The 12,743-nt window shown below is 50.8% G+C and overlaps 1 protein-coding gene and 72 non-coding genes across 73 annotated transcripts in view; 1 reads left to right on the top strand and 72 right to left on the bottom strand.

Annotated features, from left to right (window-relative positions):
- Window positions 1–12,743, top strand: part of LOC110439541 (NACHT, LRR and PYD domains-containing protein 3-like) — a 601,035-nt gene that overhangs the window by 126,716 nt on the left and 461,576 nt on the right. The window lies entirely within an intron of this gene.
- Window positions 24–142, bottom strand: LOC141383582 (5S ribosomal RNA). Its single transcript, XR_015488992.1, has one exon. It is a non-coding gene; the product is annotated as a 5S ribosomal RNA (ribosomal RNA).
- LOC141383666 (5S ribosomal RNA) lies at window positions 201–319 on the bottom strand. The gene has a single exon (XR_015489214.1). It is a non-coding gene; the product is annotated as a 5S ribosomal RNA (ribosomal RNA).
- LOC137492791 (5S ribosomal RNA) lies at window positions 378–496 on the bottom strand. The gene has a single exon (XR_015487547.1). It is a non-coding gene; the product is annotated as a 5S ribosomal RNA (ribosomal RNA).
- Window positions 555–673, bottom strand: LOC141383673 (5S ribosomal RNA). The gene has a single exon (XR_015489181.1). It is a non-coding gene; the product is annotated as a 5S ribosomal RNA (ribosomal RNA).
- Window positions 732–850, bottom strand: LOC137495179 (5S ribosomal RNA). Its single transcript, XR_015485234.1, has one exon. It is a non-coding gene; the product is annotated as a 5S ribosomal RNA (ribosomal RNA).
- LOC141383894 (5S ribosomal RNA) lies at window positions 909–1,027 on the bottom strand. The gene has a single exon (XR_015489668.1). It is a non-coding gene; the product is annotated as a 5S ribosomal RNA (ribosomal RNA).
- LOC141383114 (5S ribosomal RNA) lies at window positions 1,086–1,204 on the bottom strand. The gene has a single exon (XR_015488148.1). It is a non-coding gene; the product is annotated as a 5S ribosomal RNA (ribosomal RNA).
- On the bottom strand, window positions 1,263–1,381 carry LOC141383113 (5S ribosomal RNA). Its single transcript, XR_015488147.1, has one exon. It is a non-coding gene; the product is annotated as a 5S ribosomal RNA (ribosomal RNA).
- Window positions 1,440–1,558, bottom strand: LOC141382845 (5S ribosomal RNA). The gene has a single exon (XR_015487546.1). It is a non-coding gene; the product is annotated as a 5S ribosomal RNA (ribosomal RNA).
- On the bottom strand, window positions 1,617–1,735 carry LOC141382844 (5S ribosomal RNA). Its single transcript, XR_015487545.1, has one exon. It is a non-coding gene; the product is annotated as a 5S ribosomal RNA (ribosomal RNA).
- On the bottom strand, window positions 1,794–1,912 carry LOC141383354 (5S ribosomal RNA). The gene has a single exon (XR_015488585.1). It is a non-coding gene; the product is annotated as a 5S ribosomal RNA (ribosomal RNA).
- Window positions 1,971–2,089, bottom strand: LOC141383132 (5S ribosomal RNA). Its single transcript, XR_015488080.2, has one exon. It is a non-coding gene; the product is annotated as a 5S ribosomal RNA (ribosomal RNA).
- On the bottom strand, window positions 2,148–2,266 carry LOC141383781 (5S ribosomal RNA). The gene has a single exon (XR_015489372.1). It is a non-coding gene; the product is annotated as a 5S ribosomal RNA (ribosomal RNA).
- LOC141383056 (5S ribosomal RNA) lies at window positions 2,325–2,443 on the bottom strand. Its single transcript, XR_015488040.2, has one exon. It is a non-coding gene; the product is annotated as a 5S ribosomal RNA (ribosomal RNA).
- On the bottom strand, window positions 2,502–2,620 carry LOC141383136 (5S ribosomal RNA). The gene has a single exon (XR_015488065.2). It is a non-coding gene; the product is annotated as a 5S ribosomal RNA (ribosomal RNA).
- Window positions 2,679–2,797, bottom strand: LOC141383598 (5S ribosomal RNA). Its single transcript, XR_015489051.2, has one exon. It is a non-coding gene; the product is annotated as a 5S ribosomal RNA (ribosomal RNA).
- LOC137495184 (5S ribosomal RNA) lies at window positions 2,856–2,974 on the bottom strand. Its single transcript, XR_015487544.1, has one exon. It is a non-coding gene; the product is annotated as a 5S ribosomal RNA (ribosomal RNA).
- LOC137492797 (5S ribosomal RNA) lies at window positions 3,033–3,151 on the bottom strand. The gene has a single exon (XR_015487543.1). It is a non-coding gene; the product is annotated as a 5S ribosomal RNA (ribosomal RNA).
- On the bottom strand, window positions 3,210–3,328 carry LOC137494077 (5S ribosomal RNA). The gene has a single exon (XR_015487541.1). It is a non-coding gene; the product is annotated as a 5S ribosomal RNA (ribosomal RNA).
- LOC137495185 (5S ribosomal RNA) lies at window positions 3,387–3,505 on the bottom strand. The gene has a single exon (XR_015487540.1). It is a non-coding gene; the product is annotated as a 5S ribosomal RNA (ribosomal RNA).
- LOC137492798 (5S ribosomal RNA) lies at window positions 3,564–3,682 on the bottom strand. The gene has a single exon (XR_015488568.2). It is a non-coding gene; the product is annotated as a 5S ribosomal RNA (ribosomal RNA).
- Window positions 3,741–3,859, bottom strand: LOC141382843 (5S ribosomal RNA). The gene has a single exon (XR_015487538.1). It is a non-coding gene; the product is annotated as a 5S ribosomal RNA (ribosomal RNA).
- Window positions 3,918–4,036, bottom strand: LOC141383131 (5S ribosomal RNA). Its single transcript, XR_015488079.2, has one exon. It is a non-coding gene; the product is annotated as a 5S ribosomal RNA (ribosomal RNA).
- Window positions 4,095–4,213, bottom strand: LOC141383055 (5S ribosomal RNA). Its single transcript, XR_015488039.2, has one exon. It is a non-coding gene; the product is annotated as a 5S ribosomal RNA (ribosomal RNA).
- On the bottom strand, window positions 4,272–4,390 carry LOC141383456 (5S ribosomal RNA). The gene has a single exon (XR_015488835.2). It is a non-coding gene; the product is annotated as a 5S ribosomal RNA (ribosomal RNA).
- LOC141383415 (5S ribosomal RNA) lies at window positions 4,449–4,567 on the bottom strand. The gene has a single exon (XR_015488726.2). It is a non-coding gene; the product is annotated as a 5S ribosomal RNA (ribosomal RNA).
- Window positions 4,626–4,744, bottom strand: LOC141383112 (5S ribosomal RNA). The gene has a single exon (XR_015488146.1). It is a non-coding gene; the product is annotated as a 5S ribosomal RNA (ribosomal RNA).
- On the bottom strand, window positions 4,803–4,921 carry LOC137494080 (5S ribosomal RNA). Its single transcript, XR_015488038.2, has one exon. It is a non-coding gene; the product is annotated as a 5S ribosomal RNA (ribosomal RNA).
- LOC137495188 (5S ribosomal RNA) lies at window positions 4,980–5,098 on the bottom strand. Its single transcript, XR_015487537.1, has one exon. It is a non-coding gene; the product is annotated as a 5S ribosomal RNA (ribosomal RNA).
- On the bottom strand, window positions 5,157–5,275 carry LOC137492801 (5S ribosomal RNA). Its single transcript, XR_015487535.1, has one exon. It is a non-coding gene; the product is annotated as a 5S ribosomal RNA (ribosomal RNA).
- On the bottom strand, window positions 5,334–5,452 carry LOC137494081 (5S ribosomal RNA). The gene has a single exon (XR_015487534.1). It is a non-coding gene; the product is annotated as a 5S ribosomal RNA (ribosomal RNA).
- On the bottom strand, window positions 5,511–5,628 carry LOC137495189 (5S ribosomal RNA). The gene has a single exon (XR_015487533.2). It is a non-coding gene; the product is annotated as a 5S ribosomal RNA (ribosomal RNA).
- LOC137492802 (5S ribosomal RNA) lies at window positions 5,687–5,805 on the bottom strand. The gene has a single exon (XR_015487532.1). It is a non-coding gene; the product is annotated as a 5S ribosomal RNA (ribosomal RNA).
- LOC141383682 (5S ribosomal RNA) lies at window positions 5,864–5,982 on the bottom strand. Its single transcript, XR_015489174.2, has one exon. It is a non-coding gene; the product is annotated as a 5S ribosomal RNA (ribosomal RNA).
- On the bottom strand, window positions 6,041–6,159 carry LOC141382842 (5S ribosomal RNA). The gene has a single exon (XR_015487531.1). It is a non-coding gene; the product is annotated as a 5S ribosomal RNA (ribosomal RNA).
- On the bottom strand, window positions 6,218–6,336 carry LOC141382841 (5S ribosomal RNA). Its single transcript, XR_015487529.1, has one exon. It is a non-coding gene; the product is annotated as a 5S ribosomal RNA (ribosomal RNA).
- Window positions 6,395–6,513, bottom strand: LOC141382840 (5S ribosomal RNA). The gene has a single exon (XR_015487528.2). It is a non-coding gene; the product is annotated as a 5S ribosomal RNA (ribosomal RNA).
- On the bottom strand, window positions 6,572–6,690 carry LOC141382839 (5S ribosomal RNA). The gene has a single exon (XR_015487527.1). It is a non-coding gene; the product is annotated as a 5S ribosomal RNA (ribosomal RNA).
- LOC137492804 (5S ribosomal RNA) lies at window positions 6,749–6,867 on the bottom strand. The gene has a single exon (XR_015487525.1). It is a non-coding gene; the product is annotated as a 5S ribosomal RNA (ribosomal RNA).
- On the bottom strand, window positions 6,926–7,044 carry LOC141382838 (5S ribosomal RNA). The gene has a single exon (XR_015487524.2). It is a non-coding gene; the product is annotated as a 5S ribosomal RNA (ribosomal RNA).
- Window positions 7,103–7,221, bottom strand: LOC141382837 (5S ribosomal RNA). The gene has a single exon (XR_015487523.1). It is a non-coding gene; the product is annotated as a 5S ribosomal RNA (ribosomal RNA).
- LOC137492806 (5S ribosomal RNA) lies at window positions 7,280–7,398 on the bottom strand. The gene has a single exon (XR_015487522.1). It is a non-coding gene; the product is annotated as a 5S ribosomal RNA (ribosomal RNA).
- LOC141382836 (5S ribosomal RNA) lies at window positions 7,457–7,575 on the bottom strand. Its single transcript, XR_015487521.1, has one exon. It is a non-coding gene; the product is annotated as a 5S ribosomal RNA (ribosomal RNA).
- LOC141383054 (5S ribosomal RNA) lies at window positions 7,634–7,752 on the bottom strand. Its single transcript, XR_015488037.2, has one exon. It is a non-coding gene; the product is annotated as a 5S ribosomal RNA (ribosomal RNA).
- On the bottom strand, window positions 7,811–7,929 carry LOC141383053 (5S ribosomal RNA). Its single transcript, XR_015488036.2, has one exon. It is a non-coding gene; the product is annotated as a 5S ribosomal RNA (ribosomal RNA).
- Window positions 7,988–8,106, bottom strand: LOC137494087 (5S ribosomal RNA). The gene has a single exon (XR_015487520.1). It is a non-coding gene; the product is annotated as a 5S ribosomal RNA (ribosomal RNA).
- Window positions 8,165–8,283, bottom strand: LOC141383395 (5S ribosomal RNA). The gene has a single exon (XR_015488828.1). It is a non-coding gene; the product is annotated as a 5S ribosomal RNA (ribosomal RNA).
- On the bottom strand, window positions 8,342–8,460 carry LOC141383561 (5S ribosomal RNA). Its single transcript, XR_015488936.2, has one exon. It is a non-coding gene; the product is annotated as a 5S ribosomal RNA (ribosomal RNA).
- Window positions 8,519–8,637, bottom strand: LOC137494088 (5S ribosomal RNA). Its single transcript, XR_015487518.1, has one exon. It is a non-coding gene; the product is annotated as a 5S ribosomal RNA (ribosomal RNA).
- Window positions 8,696–8,814, bottom strand: LOC141383069 (5S ribosomal RNA). Its single transcript, XR_015488054.2, has one exon. It is a non-coding gene; the product is annotated as a 5S ribosomal RNA (ribosomal RNA).
- Window positions 8,873–8,991, bottom strand: LOC141382835 (5S ribosomal RNA). The gene has a single exon (XR_015487517.1). It is a non-coding gene; the product is annotated as a 5S ribosomal RNA (ribosomal RNA).
- LOC137494089 (5S ribosomal RNA) lies at window positions 9,050–9,168 on the bottom strand. Its single transcript, XR_015487516.1, has one exon. It is a non-coding gene; the product is annotated as a 5S ribosomal RNA (ribosomal RNA).
- LOC141382834 (5S ribosomal RNA) lies at window positions 9,227–9,345 on the bottom strand. The gene has a single exon (XR_015487515.1). It is a non-coding gene; the product is annotated as a 5S ribosomal RNA (ribosomal RNA).
- Window positions 9,404–9,522, bottom strand: LOC141383345 (5S ribosomal RNA). The gene has a single exon (XR_015488589.2). It is a non-coding gene; the product is annotated as a 5S ribosomal RNA (ribosomal RNA).
- On the bottom strand, window positions 9,581–9,699 carry LOC141382833 (5S ribosomal RNA). Its single transcript, XR_015487513.1, has one exon. It is a non-coding gene; the product is annotated as a 5S ribosomal RNA (ribosomal RNA).
- On the bottom strand, window positions 9,758–9,876 carry LOC141383740 (5S ribosomal RNA). The gene has a single exon (XR_015489253.1). It is a non-coding gene; the product is annotated as a 5S ribosomal RNA (ribosomal RNA).
- Window positions 9,935–10,053, bottom strand: LOC141383126 (5S ribosomal RNA). Its single transcript, XR_015488210.2, has one exon. It is a non-coding gene; the product is annotated as a 5S ribosomal RNA (ribosomal RNA).
- On the bottom strand, window positions 10,112–10,230 carry LOC141383052 (5S ribosomal RNA). Its single transcript, XR_015488035.2, has one exon. It is a non-coding gene; the product is annotated as a 5S ribosomal RNA (ribosomal RNA).
- LOC137495199 (5S ribosomal RNA) lies at window positions 10,289–10,407 on the bottom strand. The gene has a single exon (XR_015488145.1). It is a non-coding gene; the product is annotated as a 5S ribosomal RNA (ribosomal RNA).
- Window positions 10,466–10,584, bottom strand: LOC141382832 (5S ribosomal RNA). The gene has a single exon (XR_015487512.1). It is a non-coding gene; the product is annotated as a 5S ribosomal RNA (ribosomal RNA).
- LOC141383347 (5S ribosomal RNA) lies at window positions 10,643–10,761 on the bottom strand. The gene has a single exon (XR_015944324.1). It is a non-coding gene; the product is annotated as a 5S ribosomal RNA (ribosomal RNA).
- Window positions 10,820–10,938, bottom strand: LOC148682272 (5S ribosomal RNA). Its single transcript, XR_015944323.1, has one exon. It is a non-coding gene; the product is annotated as a 5S ribosomal RNA (ribosomal RNA).
- LOC148682271 (5S ribosomal RNA) lies at window positions 10,997–11,115 on the bottom strand. The gene has a single exon (XR_015944322.1). It is a non-coding gene; the product is annotated as a 5S ribosomal RNA (ribosomal RNA).
- On the bottom strand, window positions 11,174–11,292 carry LOC148682270 (5S ribosomal RNA). The gene has a single exon (XR_015944094.1). It is a non-coding gene; the product is annotated as a 5S ribosomal RNA (ribosomal RNA).
- Window positions 11,351–11,469, bottom strand: LOC148682269 (5S ribosomal RNA). Its single transcript, XR_015944093.1, has one exon. It is a non-coding gene; the product is annotated as a 5S ribosomal RNA (ribosomal RNA).
- Window positions 11,528–11,646, bottom strand: LOC148682268 (5S ribosomal RNA). Its single transcript, XR_015944092.1, has one exon. It is a non-coding gene; the product is annotated as a 5S ribosomal RNA (ribosomal RNA).
- On the bottom strand, window positions 11,705–11,823 carry LOC148682267 (5S ribosomal RNA). Its single transcript, XR_015944091.1, has one exon. It is a non-coding gene; the product is annotated as a 5S ribosomal RNA (ribosomal RNA).
- LOC148682266 (5S ribosomal RNA) lies at window positions 11,882–12,000 on the bottom strand. The gene has a single exon (XR_015943344.1). It is a non-coding gene; the product is annotated as a 5S ribosomal RNA (ribosomal RNA).
- On the bottom strand, window positions 12,059–12,177 carry LOC148682265 (5S ribosomal RNA). Its single transcript, XR_015944567.1, has one exon. It is a non-coding gene; the product is annotated as a 5S ribosomal RNA (ribosomal RNA).
- LOC148682264 (5S ribosomal RNA) lies at window positions 12,236–12,354 on the bottom strand. The gene has a single exon (XR_015944545.1). It is a non-coding gene; the product is annotated as a 5S ribosomal RNA (ribosomal RNA).
- Window positions 12,413–12,531, bottom strand: LOC148682263 (5S ribosomal RNA). Its single transcript, XR_015944321.1, has one exon. It is a non-coding gene; the product is annotated as a 5S ribosomal RNA (ribosomal RNA).
- On the bottom strand, window positions 12,590–12,708 carry LOC148682262 (5S ribosomal RNA). Its single transcript, XR_015944320.1, has one exon. It is a non-coding gene; the product is annotated as a 5S ribosomal RNA (ribosomal RNA).

The raw sequence follows: 12,743 nt of genomic DNA, 5'->3' as shown, positions 1-12,743 counted from the left end.
CTGCCAAATGAAGCACTTCGAAAAGCTTACAGCTCCTGGTATTCCCAGGCGGTCTCCCATCCAAGTACTAACCGGGCCCGACCCTGCTTTACTTCCGAGTTCAGATGAGATCGGGCATTTCCAGGGTGGTATGGCCGTAAGCGAAAGAGGATGTCAAGCGTTGGCTATTTAAATCAGCTGCCAAATGAAGCACTTCGAAAAGCTTACAGCACCTGGTATTCCCAGGCGGTCTCCCATCCAAGTACTAACCAGGCCCGACCCTGCTTTACTTCCGAGTTCAGATGAGATCGGGCATTTCCAGGGTGGTACGGCCATAAGCGAAAGAGGATGTCAAGCGTTGGCTATTTAAATCAGCTGCCAAATGAAGCACTTCGAAAAGCTTACAGCACCTGGTATTCCCAGGCGGTCTCCCATCCAAGTACTAACCAGGCCCGACCCTGCTTTACTTCCGAGTTCAGATGAGATCGGGCATTTCCAGGGTGGTATGGCCGTAAGCGAAAGAGGATGTCAAGCGTTGGCTATTTAAATCAGCTGCCAAATGAAGCACTTCGAAAAGCTTACAGCACCTGGTATTTCCAGGCGGTCTCCCATCCAAGTACTAACCGGGCCCGACCCTGCTTTACTTCCGAGTTCAGATGAGATCGGGCATTTCCAGGGTGGTATGGCCGTAAGCGAAAGAGGATGTCAAGCGTTGGCTATTTAAATCAGCTGCCAAATGAAGCACTTCGAAAAGCTTACAGCACCTGGTATTCCCAGGCGGTCTCCCATCCAAGTACTAACCAGGCCCAACCCTGCTTTACTTCCGAGTTCAGATGAGATCGGGCATTTCCAGGGTGGTATGGCCGTAAGCGAAAGAGGATGTCAAGCGTTGGCTATTTAAATCAGCTGCCAAATGAAGCACTTCGAAAAGCTTACTGCACCTGGTATTCCCAGGCGGTCTCCCATCCAAGTACTAACCGGGCCCGACCCTGCTTTACTTCCGAGTTCAGATGAGATCAGGCATTTCCAGGGTGGTATGGGCGTAAGCGAAAGAGGATGTCAAGCGTTGGCTATTTAAATCAGCTGCCAAATGAAGCACTTCGAAAAGCTTACAGCACCTGGTATTCCCAGGCGGTCTCCCATCCAAGTACTAACCGGGCCCGACCCTGCTTTACTTCCGAGTTCAGATGAGATCGGGCATTTCCAGGGTGGTATGGCCGTAAGCGAAAGAGGATGTCAAGCGTTGGCTATTTAAATCAGCTGCCAAATGAAGCACTTCGAAAAGCTTACAGCACCTGGTATTCCCAGGCGGTCTCCCATCCAAGTACTAACCGGGCCCGACCCTGCTTTACTTCCGAGTTCAGATGAGATCGGGCATTTCCAGGGTGGTATGGCCGTAAGCGAAAGTGAATGTCAAGCGTTGGCTATTTAAATCAGCTGCCAAATGAAGCACTTCGAAAAGCTTACAGCACCTGGTATTCCCAGGCGGTCTCCCATCCAAGTACTAACCAGGCCCGACCCTGCTTTACTTCCGAGTTCAGATGAGATCGGGCATTTCCAGGGTGGTATGGCCGTAAGCGAAAGAGGATGTCAAGCGTTGGCTATTTAAATCAGCTGCCAAATGAAGCACTTCGAAAAGCTTACAGCACCTGGTATTCCCAGGCGGTCTCCCATCCAAGTACTAACCAGGCCCGACCCTGCTTTACTTCCGAGTTCAGATGAGATCGGGCATTTCCAGGGTGGTATGGCCGTAAGCGAAAGAGGATGTCAAGCGTTGGCTATTTAAATCAGCTGCCAAATGAAGCACTTCGAAAAGCTTACAGCACCTGGTATTCCCAGGCGGTCTCCCATCCAAGTACTAACCAGGCCCGACCCTGCTTTACTTCCGAGTTCAGATGAGATCGGGCATTTCCAGGGGGGTATGGCCGTAAGCGAAAGAGGATGTCAAGCGTTGGCTATTTAAATCAGCTGCCAAATGAAGCACTTCGAAAAGCTTACAGCACCTGGTATTCCCAGGCGGTCTCCCATCCAAGTACTAACCAGGCCCGACCCTGCTTTACTTCCGAGTTCAGATGAGATCGGGCATTTCCAGGGTGGTATGGCCATAAGCGAAAGAGGATGTCAAGCGTTGGCTATTTAAATCAGCTGCCAAATGAAGCACTTCGAAAAGCTTACAGCAGCTGGTATTCCCAGGCGGTCTCCCATCCAAGTACTAACCAGGCCCGACCCTGCTTTACTTCCGAGTTCAGATGAGATCGGGCATTTCCAGGGTGGTATGGCCGTAAGCGAAAGAGGATGTCAAGCGTTGGCTATTTAAATCAGCTGCCAAATGAAGCACTTCAAAAAGCTTACAGCACCTGGTATTCCCAGGCGGTCTCCCATCCAAGTACTAACCGGGCCCGACCCTGCTTTACTTCCGAGTTCAGATGAGATCGGGCATTTCCAGGGTGGTATGGCCGTAAGCGAAAGAGGATGTCAAGCGTTGGCTATTTAAATCAGCTGCCAAATGAAGCACTTCGAAAAGCTTACAGCACCTGGTATTCCCAGGCGGTCTCCCATCCAAGTACTAACCAGGCCCGACCCTGTTTTACTTCCGAGTTCAGATGAGATCGGGCATTTCCAGGGTGGTATGGCCGTAAGCGAAAGAGGATGTCAAGCGTTGGCTATTTAAATCAGCTGCCAAATGAAGCACTTCGAAAAGCTTACAGCACCTGGTATTCCCAGGCGGTCTCCCATCCAAGTACTAACCAGGCCCGACCCTGCTTTACTTCCGAATTCAGATGAGATCGGTCATTTCCAGGGTGGTATGGCCGTAAGCGAAAGAGGATGTCAAGCGTTGGCTATTTAAATCAGCTGCCAAATGAAGCACTTCGAAAAGCTTACAGCACCTGGTATTCCCAGGCGGTCTCCCATCCAAGTACTAACCAGGCCCGACCCTGCTTTACTTCCGAGTTCAGATGAGATCGGGCATTTCCAGGGTGGTATGGCCGTAAGCGAAAGAGGATGTCAAGCGTTGGCTATTTAAATCAGCTGCCAAATGAAGCACTTCGAAAAGCTTACAGCACCTGGTATTCCCAGGCGGTCTCCCATCCAAGTACTAACCAGGCCCGACCCTGCTTTACTTCCGAGTTCAGATGAGATCGGGCATTTCCAGGGTGGTATGGCCGTAAGCGAAAGAGGATGTCAAGCGTTGGCTATTTAAATCAGCTGCCAAATGAAGCACTTCGAAAAGCTTACAGCACCTGGTATTCCCAGGCGGTCTCCCATCCAAGTACTAACCAGGCCCGACCCTGCTTTACTTCCGAGTTCAGATGAGATCGGGCATTTCCAGGGTGGTATGGCCGTAAGCGAAAGAGGATGTCAAGCGTTGGCTATTTAAATCAGCTGCCAAATGAAGCACTTCGAAAAGCTTACAGCACCTGGTATTCCCAGGCGGTCTCCCATCCAAGTACTAACCAGGCCCGACCCTGCTTTACTTCCGAGTTCAGATGAGATCGGGCATTTCCAGGGTGGTATGGCCGTAAGCGAAAGAGGATGTCAAGCGTTGGCTATTTAAATCAGCTGCCAAATGAAGCACTTCGAAAAGCTTACAGCACCTGGTATTCCCAGGCGGTCTCCCATCCAAGTACTAACCAGGCCCGACCCTGCTTTACTTCCGAGTTCAGATGAGATCGGGCATTTCCAGGGTGGTATGGCCGTAAGTGAAAGAGGATGTCAAGCGTTGGCTATTTAAATCAGCTGCCAAATGAAGCACTTCGAAAAGCTTACAGCACCTGGTATTCCCAGGCGGTCTCCCATCCAAGTACTAACCAGGCCCGACCCTGCTTTACTTCCGAGTTCAGATGAGATCGGGCATTTCCAGGGTGGTATGGCCGTAAGCGAAAGTGGATGTCAAGCGTTGGCTATTTAAATCAGCTGCCAAATGAAGCACTTCGAAAAGCTTACAGCACCTGGTATTCCCAGGCGGTCTCCCATCCAAGTACTAACCAGGCCCGACCCTGCTTTACTTCCGAGTTCAGATGAGATCGGGCATTTCCAGGGTGGTATGGCCATAAGCGAAAGAGGATGTCAAGCGTTGGCTATTTAAATCAGCTGCCAAATGAAGCACTTCGAAAAGCTTACAGCACCTGGTATTCCCAGGCGGTCTCCCATCCAAGTACTAACCGGGCCCGACCCTGCTTTACTTCCGAGTTCAGATGAGATCGGGCATTTCCAGGGTGGTATGGCCGTAAGCGAAAGAGAATGTCAAGCGTTGGCTATTTAAATCAGCTGCCAAATGAAGCACTTCGAAAAGCTTACAGCACCTGGTATTCCCAGGCGGTCTCCCATCCAAGTACTAACCAGGCCCGACCCTGCTTTACTTCCGAGTTTAGATGAGATCGGGCATTTCCAGGGTGGTATGGCCGTAAGCGAAAGAGGATGTCAAGCGTTGGCTATTTAAATCAGCTGCCAAATGAAGCACTTCGAAAAGCTTACAGCACCTGGTATTCCCAGGCGGTCTCCCATCCAAGTACTAACCAGGCCCGACCCTGCTTTACTTCAGAGTTCAGATGAGATCGGGCATTTCCAGGGTGGTATGGCCGTAAGCGAAAGAGGATGTCAAGCGTTGGCTATTTAAATCAGCTGCCAAATGAAGCACTTCGAAAAGCTTACAGCACCTGGTATTCCCAGGCGGTCTCCCATCCAAGTACTAACCGGGCCCGACCCTGCTTTACTTCCGAGTTCAGATGAGATCGGGCATTTCCAGGGTGGTATGGCCGTAAGCGAAAGAGGATGTCAAGCGTTGGCTATTTAAATCAGCTGCCAAATGAAGCACTTCGAAAAGCTTACAGCACCTGGTATTCCCAGGCGGTCTCCCATCCAAGTACTAACCGGGCCCGACCCTGCTTTACTTCCGAGTTCAGATGAGATCGGGCATTTCCAGGGTGGTATGGCCGTAAGCGAAAGAGGATGTCAAGCGTTGGCTATTTAAATCAGCTGCCAAATGAAGCACTTCGAAAAGCTTACAGCACCTGGTATTCCCAGGCGGTCTCCCATCCAAGTACTAACCAGGCCCGACCCTGCTTTACTTCCGAGTTCAGATGAGATCGGGCATTTCCAGGGTGGTATGGCCGTAAGCGAAAGAGGATGTCAAGCGTTGGCTATTTAAATCAGCTGCCAAATGAAGCACTTCGAAAAGCTTACAGCACCTGGTATTCCCAGGCGGTCTCCCATCCAAGTACTAACCAGGCCCGACCCTGCTTTACTTCCGAGTTCAGATGAGATCGGGCATTTCCAGGGTGGTATGGCCGTAAGCGAAAGAGGATGTCAAGCGTTGGCTATTTAAATCAGCTGCCAAATGAAGCACTTCGAAAAGCTTACAGCACCTGGTATTCCCAGGCGGTCTCCCATCCAAGTACTAACCAGGCCCGACCCTGCTTTACTTCCGAGTTCAGATGAGATCGGGCATTTCCAGGGTGGTATGGCCGTAAGCGAAAGAGGATGTCAAGCGTTGGCTATTTAAATCAGCTGCCAAATGAAGCACTTCGAAAAGCTTACAGCACCTGGTATTCCCAGGCGGTCTCCCATCCAAGTACTAACCAGGCCCGACCCTGCTTTACTTCCGAGTTCAGATGAGATCGGGCATTTCCAGGGTGGTATGGCGTAAGCGAAAGAGGATGTCAAGCGTTGGCTATTTAAATCAGCTGCCAAATGAAGCACTTCGAAAAGCTTACAGCACCTGGTATTCCCAGGCGGTCTCCCATCCAAGTACTAACCAGGCCCGACCCTGCTTTACTTCCGAGTTCAGATGAGATCGGGCATTTCCAGGGTGGTATGGCCGTAAGCGAAAGAGGATGTCAAGCGTTGGCTATTTAAATCAGCTGCCAAATGAAGCACTTCGAAAAGCTTACAGCACCTGGTATTCCCAGGCGGTCTCCCATCCAAGTACTAACCAGGGTCGACCCTGCTTTACTTCCGAGTTCAGATGAGATCGGGCATTTCCAGGGTGGTATGGCCGTAAGCGAAAGAGGATGTCAAGCGTTGGCTATTTAAATCAGCTGCCAAATGAAGCACTTCGAAAAGCTTACAGCACCTGGTATTCCCAGGCGGTCTCCCATCCAAGTACTAACCAGGCCCGACCCTGCTTTACTTCCGAGTTCAGATGAGATCGGGCATTTCCAGGGTGGTATGGCCGTAAGCGAAAGAGGATGTCAAGCGTTGGCTATTTAAATCAGCTGCCAAATGAAGCACTTCGAAAAGCTTACAGCACCTGGTATTCCCAGGCGGTCTCCCATCCAAGTACTAACCAGGCCCGACCCTGCTTTACTTCCGAGTTCAGATGAGATCGGGCATTTCCAGGGTGGTATGGCCGTAAGCGAAAGAGGATGTCAAGCGTTGGCTATTTAAATCAGCTGCCAAATGAAGCACTTCGAAAAGCTTACAGCACCTGGTATTCCCAGGCGGTCTCCCATCCAAGTACTAACCAGGTCCGACCCTGCTTTACTTCCGAGTTCAGATGAGATCGGGCATTTCCAGGGTGGTATGGCCGTAAGCGAAAGAGGATGTCAAGCGTTGGCTATTTAAATCAGCTGCCAAATGAAGCACTTCGAAAAGCTTACAGCACCTGGTATTCCCAGGCGGTCTCCCATCCAAGTACTAACCAGGCCCGACCCTGCTTTACTTCCGAGTTCAGATGAGATCGGGCATTTCCAGGGTGGTATGGCCGTAAGCGAAAGAGGATGTCAAGCGTTGGCTATTTAAATCAGCTGCCAAATGAAGCACTTCGAAAAGCTTACAGCACCTGGTATTCCCAGGCGGTCTCCCATCCAAGTACTAACCAGGCCCGACCCTGCTTTACTTCCGAGTTCAGATGAGATCGGGCATTTCCAGGGTGGTATGGCCGTAAGCGAAAGAGGATGTCAAGCGTTGGCTATTTAAATCAGCTGCCAAATGAAGCACTTCGAAAAGCTTACAGCACCTGGTATTCCCAGGCGGTCTCCCATCCAAGTACTACCCAGGCCCGACCCTGCTTTACTTCCGAGTTCAGATGAGATCGGGCATTTCCAGGGTGGTATGGCCGTAAGCGAAAGAGGATGTCAAGCGTTGGCTATTTAAATCAGCTGCCAAATGAAGCACTTCGAAAAGCTTACAGCACCTGGTATTCCCAGGCGGTCTCCCATCCAAGTACTAACCAGGCCCGACCCTGCTTTACTTCCGAGTTCAGATGAGATCGGGCATTTCCAGGGTGGTATGGCCGTAAGCGAAAGAGGATGTCAAGCGTTGGCTATTTAAATCAGCTGCCAAATGAAGCACTTCGAAAAGCTTACAGCACCTGGTATTCCCAGGCGGTCTCCCATCCAAGTACTAACCAGGCCCGACCCTGCTTTACTTCCGAGTTCAGATGAGATCGGGCATTTCCAGGGTGGTATGGCCGTAAGCGAAAGAGGATGTCAAGCGTTGGCTATTTAAATCAGCTGCCAAATGAAGCACTTCGAAAAGCTTACAGCACCTGGTATTCCCAGGCGGTCTCCCATCCAAGTACTAACCAGGCCCGACCCTGCTTTACTTCCGAGTTCAGATGAGATCGGGCATTTCCAGGGTGGTATGGCCGTAAGCGAAAGAGGATGTCAAGCGTTGGCTATTTAAATCAGCTGCCAAATGAAGCACTTCGAAAAGCTTACAGCACCTGGTATTCCCAGGCGGTCTCCCATCCAAGTACTAACCGGGCCCGACCCTGCTTTACTTCCGAGTTCAGATGAGATCGGGCATTTCCAGGGTGGTATGGCCGTAAGCGAAAGAGGATGTCAAGCGTTGGCTATTTAAATCAGCTGCCAAATGAAGCACTTCGAAAAGCTTACAGCACCTGGTATTCCCAGGCGGTCTCCCATCCAAGTACTAACCGGGCCCGACCCTGCTTTACTTCCGAGTTCAGATGAGATCGGGCATTTCCAGGGTGGTATGGCCGTAAGCGAAAGAGGATGTCAAGCGTTGGCTATTTAAATCAGCTGCCAAATGAAGCACTTCGAAAAGCTTACAGCACCTGGTATTCCCAGGCGGTCTCCCATCCAAGTACTAACCAGGCCCGACCCTGCTTTACTTCCGAGTTCAGATGAGATCGGGCATTTCCAGGGTGGTATGGCCGTAAGCGAAAGAGGATGTCAAGCGTTGGCTATTTAAATCAGCTGCCAAATGAAGCACTTCGAAAAGCTTACAGCACCTGGTATTCCCAGGCGGTCTCCCATCCAAGTACTAACCAGGCCCGACCCTGCTTTACTTCCGAGTTCAGATGAGATCGAGCATTTCCAGGGTGGTATGGCCGTAAGCGAAAGAGGATGTCAAGCGTTGGCTATTTAAATCAGCTGCCAAATGAAGCACTTCGAAAAGCTTACAGCACCTGGTATTCCCAGGCTGTCTCCCATCCAAGTACTAACCAGGCCCGACCCTGCTTTACTTCCGAGTTCAGATGAGATCGGGCATTTCCAGGGTGGTATGGCCGTAAGCGAAAGAGGATGTCAAGCGTTGGCTATTTAAATCAGCTGCCAAATGAAGCACTTCGAAAAGCTTACAGCACCTGGTATTCCCAGGCGGTCTCCCATCCAAGTACTAACCAGGCCCGACCCTGCTTTACTTCCGAGTTCAGATGAGATCGGGCATTTCCAGGGTGGTATGGCCGTAAGCGAAAGAGGATGTCAAGCGTTGGCTATTTAAATCAGCTGCCAAATGAAGCACTTCGAAAAGCTTACAGCACCTGGTATTCCCAGGCGGTCTCCCATCCAAGTACTAACCAGGCCCGACCCTGCTTTACTTCCGAGTTCAAATGAGATCGGGCATTTCCAGGGTGGTATGGCCGTAAGCGAAAGAGGATGTCAAGCGTTGGCTATTTAAATCAGCTGCCAAATGAAGCACTTCGAAAAGCTTACAGCACCTGGTATTCCCAGGCGGTCTCCCATCCAAGTACTAACCAGGCCCGACCCTGCTTTACTTCCGAGTTCAGATGAGATCGGGCATTTCCAGGGTGGTATGGCCGTAAGCGAAAGAGGATGTCAAGCGTTGGCTATTTAAATCAGCTGCCAAATGAAGCACTTCGAAAAGCTTACAGCACCTGGTATTCCCAGGCGGTCTCCCATCCAAGTACTAACCAGGCCCGACCCTGCTTTACTTCCGAGTTCAGATGAGATCGGGCATTTCCAGGGTGGTATGGCCGTAAGCGAAAGAGGATGTCAAGCGTTGGCTATTTAAATCAGCTGCCAAATGAAGCACTTCGAAAAGCTTACAGCACCTGGTATTCCCAGGCGGTCTCCCATCCAAGTACTAACCAGGCCCGACCCTGCTTTACTTCCGAGTTCAGATGAGATCGGGCATTTCCAGGGTGGTATGGCCGTAAGCGAAAGAGGATGTCAAGCGTTGGCTATTTAAATCAGCTGCCAAATGAAGCACTTCGAAAAGCTTACAGCACCTGGTATTCCCAGGCGGTCTCCCATCCAAGTACTAACCAGGCCCGACCCTGCTTTACTTCCAAGTTCAGATGAGATCGGGCATTTCCAGGGTGGTATGGCCGTAAGCGAAAGAGGATGTCAAGCGTTGGCTATTTAAATCAGCTGCCAAATGAAGCACTTCGAAAAGCTTACAGCACCTGGTATTCCCAGGCGGTCTCCCATCCAAGTACTAACCAGGCCCGACCCTGCTTTACTTCCGAGTTCAGATGAGATCGGGCATTTCCAGGGTGGTATGGCCGTAAGCGAAAGAGGATGTCAAGCGTTGGCTATTTAAATCAGCTGCCAAATGAAGCACTTCGAAAAGCTTACAGCACCTGGTATTCCCAGGCGGTCTCCCATCCAAGTACTAACCGGGCTCGACCCTGCTTTACTTCCGAGTTCAGATGAGATCGGGCATTTCCAGGGTGGTATGGCCGTAAGCGAAAGAGGATGTCAAGCGTTGGCTATTTAAATCAGCTGCCAAATGAAGCACTTCGAAAAGCTTACAGCACCTGGTATTCCCAGGCGGTCTCCCATCCAAGTACTAACCAGGCCCGACCCTGCTTTACTTCCGAGTTCAGATGAGATCGGGCATTTGCAGGGTGGTATGGCCGTAAGCGAAAGAGGATGTCAAGCGTTGGCTATTTAAATCAGCTGCCAAATGAAGCACTTCGAAAAGCTTACAGCACCTGGTATTCCCAGGCGGTCTCCCATCCAAGTACTAACCGGGCCCGACCCTGCTTTACTTCCGAGTTCAGATGAGATCGGGCATTTCCAGGGTGGTATGGCCGTAAGCGAAAGAGGATGTCAAGCGTTGGCTATTTAAATCAGCTGCCAAATGAAGCACTTCGAAAAGCTTACAGCACCTGGTATTCCCAGGCGGTCTCCCATCCAAGTACTAACCGGGCCCGACCCTGCTTTACTTCCGAGTTCAGATGAGATCGGGCATTTCCAGGGTGGTATGGCCGTAAGCGAAAGAGGATGTCAAGCGTTGGCTATTTAAATCAGCTGCCAAATGAAGCACTTCGAAAAGCTTACAGCACCTGGTATTCCCAGGCGGTCTCCCATCCAAGTACTAACCAGGCCCGACCCTGCTTTACTTCCGAGTTCAGATGAGATCGGGCATTTCCAGGGTGGTATGGCCGTAAGCGAAAGAGGATGTCAAGCGTTGGCTATTTAAATCAGCTGCCAAATGAAGCACTTCGAAAAGCTTACAGCACCTGGTATTCCCAGGCGGTCTCCCATCCAAGTACTAACCGGGCCCGACCCTGCTTTACTTCCGAGTTCAGATGAGATCGGGCATTTCCAGGGTGGTATGGCCGTAAGCAAAAGAGGATGTCAAGCGTTGGCTATTTAAATCAGCTGCCAAATGAAGCACTTCGAAAAGCTTACAGCACCTGGTATTCCCAGGCGGTCTCCCATCCAAGTACTAACCGGGCCCGACCCTGCTTTACTTCCGAGTTCAGATGAGATCGGGCATTTCCAGGGTGGTATGGCCGTAAGCGAAAGAGGATGTCAAGCGTTGGCTATTTAAATCAGCTGCCAAATGAAGCACTTCGAAAAGCTTACAGCACCTGGTATTCCCAGGCGGTCTCCCATCCAAGTACTAACCGGGCCCGACCCTGCTTTACTTCCGAGTTCAGATGAGATCGGGCATTTCCAGGGTGGTATGGCCGTAAGCGAAAGAGGATGTCAAGCGTTGGCTATTTAAATCAGCTGCCAAATGAAGCACTTCGAAAAGCTTACAGCACCTGGTATTCCCAGGCGGTCTCCCATCCAAGTACTAACCAGGCCCGACCCTGCTTTACTTCCGAGTTCAGATGAGATCGGGCATTTCCAGGGTGGTATGGCCGTAAGCGAAAGAGGATGTCAAGCGTTGGCTATTTAAATCAGCTGCCAAATGAAGCACTTCGAAAAGCTTACAGCACCTGGTATTCCCAGGCGGTCTCCCATCCAAGTACTAACCAGGCCCGACCCTGCTTTACTTCCGAGTTCAGATGAGATCGGGCATTTCCAGGGTGGTATGGCCGTAAGCGAAAGAGGATGTCAAGCGTTGGCTATTTAAATCAGCTGCCAAATGAAGCACTTCGAAAAGCTTACAGCACCTGGTATTCCCAGGCGGTCTCCCATCCAAGTACTAACCAGGCCCGACCCTGCTTTACTTCCGAGTTCAGATGAGATCGGGCATTTCCAGGGTGGTATGGCCGTAAGCGAAAGAGGATGTCAAGCGTTGGCTATTTAAATCAGCTGCCAAATGAAGCACTTCGAAAAGCTTACAGCACCTGGTATTCCCAGGCGGTCTCCCATCCAAGTACTAACCAGGCCCGACCCTGCTTTACTTCCGAGTTCAGATGAGATCGGGCATTTCCAGGGTGGTATGGCCGTAAGCGAAAGAGGATGTCAAGCGTTGGCTATTTAAATCAGCTGCCAAATGAAGCACTTCGAAAAGCTTACAGCACCTGGTATTCCCAGGCGGTCTCCCATCCAAGTACTAACCAGGCCCAACCCTGCTTTACTTCCGAGTTCAGATGAGATCGGGCATTTCCAGGGTGGTATGGCCGTAAGCGAAAGAGGATGTCAAGCGTTGGCTATTTAAATCAGCTGCCAAATGAAGCACTTCGAAAAGCTTACAGCACCTGGTATTCCCAGGCGGTCTCCCATCCAAGTACTAACCAGGCCCGACCCTGCTTTACTTCCGAGTTTAGATGAGATCGGGCATTTCCAGGGTGGTATGGCCGTAAGCGAAAGAGGATGTCAAGCGTTGGCTATTTAAATCAGCTGCCAAATGAAGCACTTCGAAAAGCTTACAGCACCTGGTATTCCCAGGCGGTCTCCCATCCAAGTACTAACCAGGCCCGACCCTGCTTTACTTCAGAGTTCAGATGAGATCGGGCATTTCCAGGGTGGTATGGCCGTAAGCGAAAGAGGATGTCAAGCGTTGGCTATTTAAATCAGCTGCCAAATGAAGCACTTCGAAAAGCTTACAGCACCTGGTATTCCCAGGCGGTCTCCCATCCAAGTACTAACCGGGCCCGACCCTGCTTTACTTCCGAGTTCAGATGAGATCGGGCATTTCCAGGGTGGTATGGCCGTAAGCGAAAGAGGATGTCAAGCGTTGGCTATTTAAATCAGCTGCCAAATGAAGCACTTCGAAAAGCTTACAGCACCTGGTATTCCCAGGCGGTCTCCCATCCAAGTACTAACCGGGCCCGACCCTGCTTTACTTCCGAGTTCAGATGAGATCGGGCATTTCCAGGGTGGTATGGCCGTAAGCGAAAGAGGATGTCAAGCGTTGGCTATTTAAATCAG

The sequence above is a fragment of the Danio rerio genome, chromosome 4 (genome assembly GCF_052040795.2).
Source record: "Danio rerio strain M-AB ecotype USA chromosome 4, GRCz13ab, whole genome shotgun sequence".
NCBI classification, from domain to species: domain Eukaryota; kingdom Metazoa; phylum Chordata; class Actinopteri; order Cypriniformes; family Danionidae; genus Danio; species Danio rerio.
The sequence above is the reverse complement of the archived record's forward strand: the minus strand, read 5'-3'. Positions and strand labels throughout refer to the sequence as shown.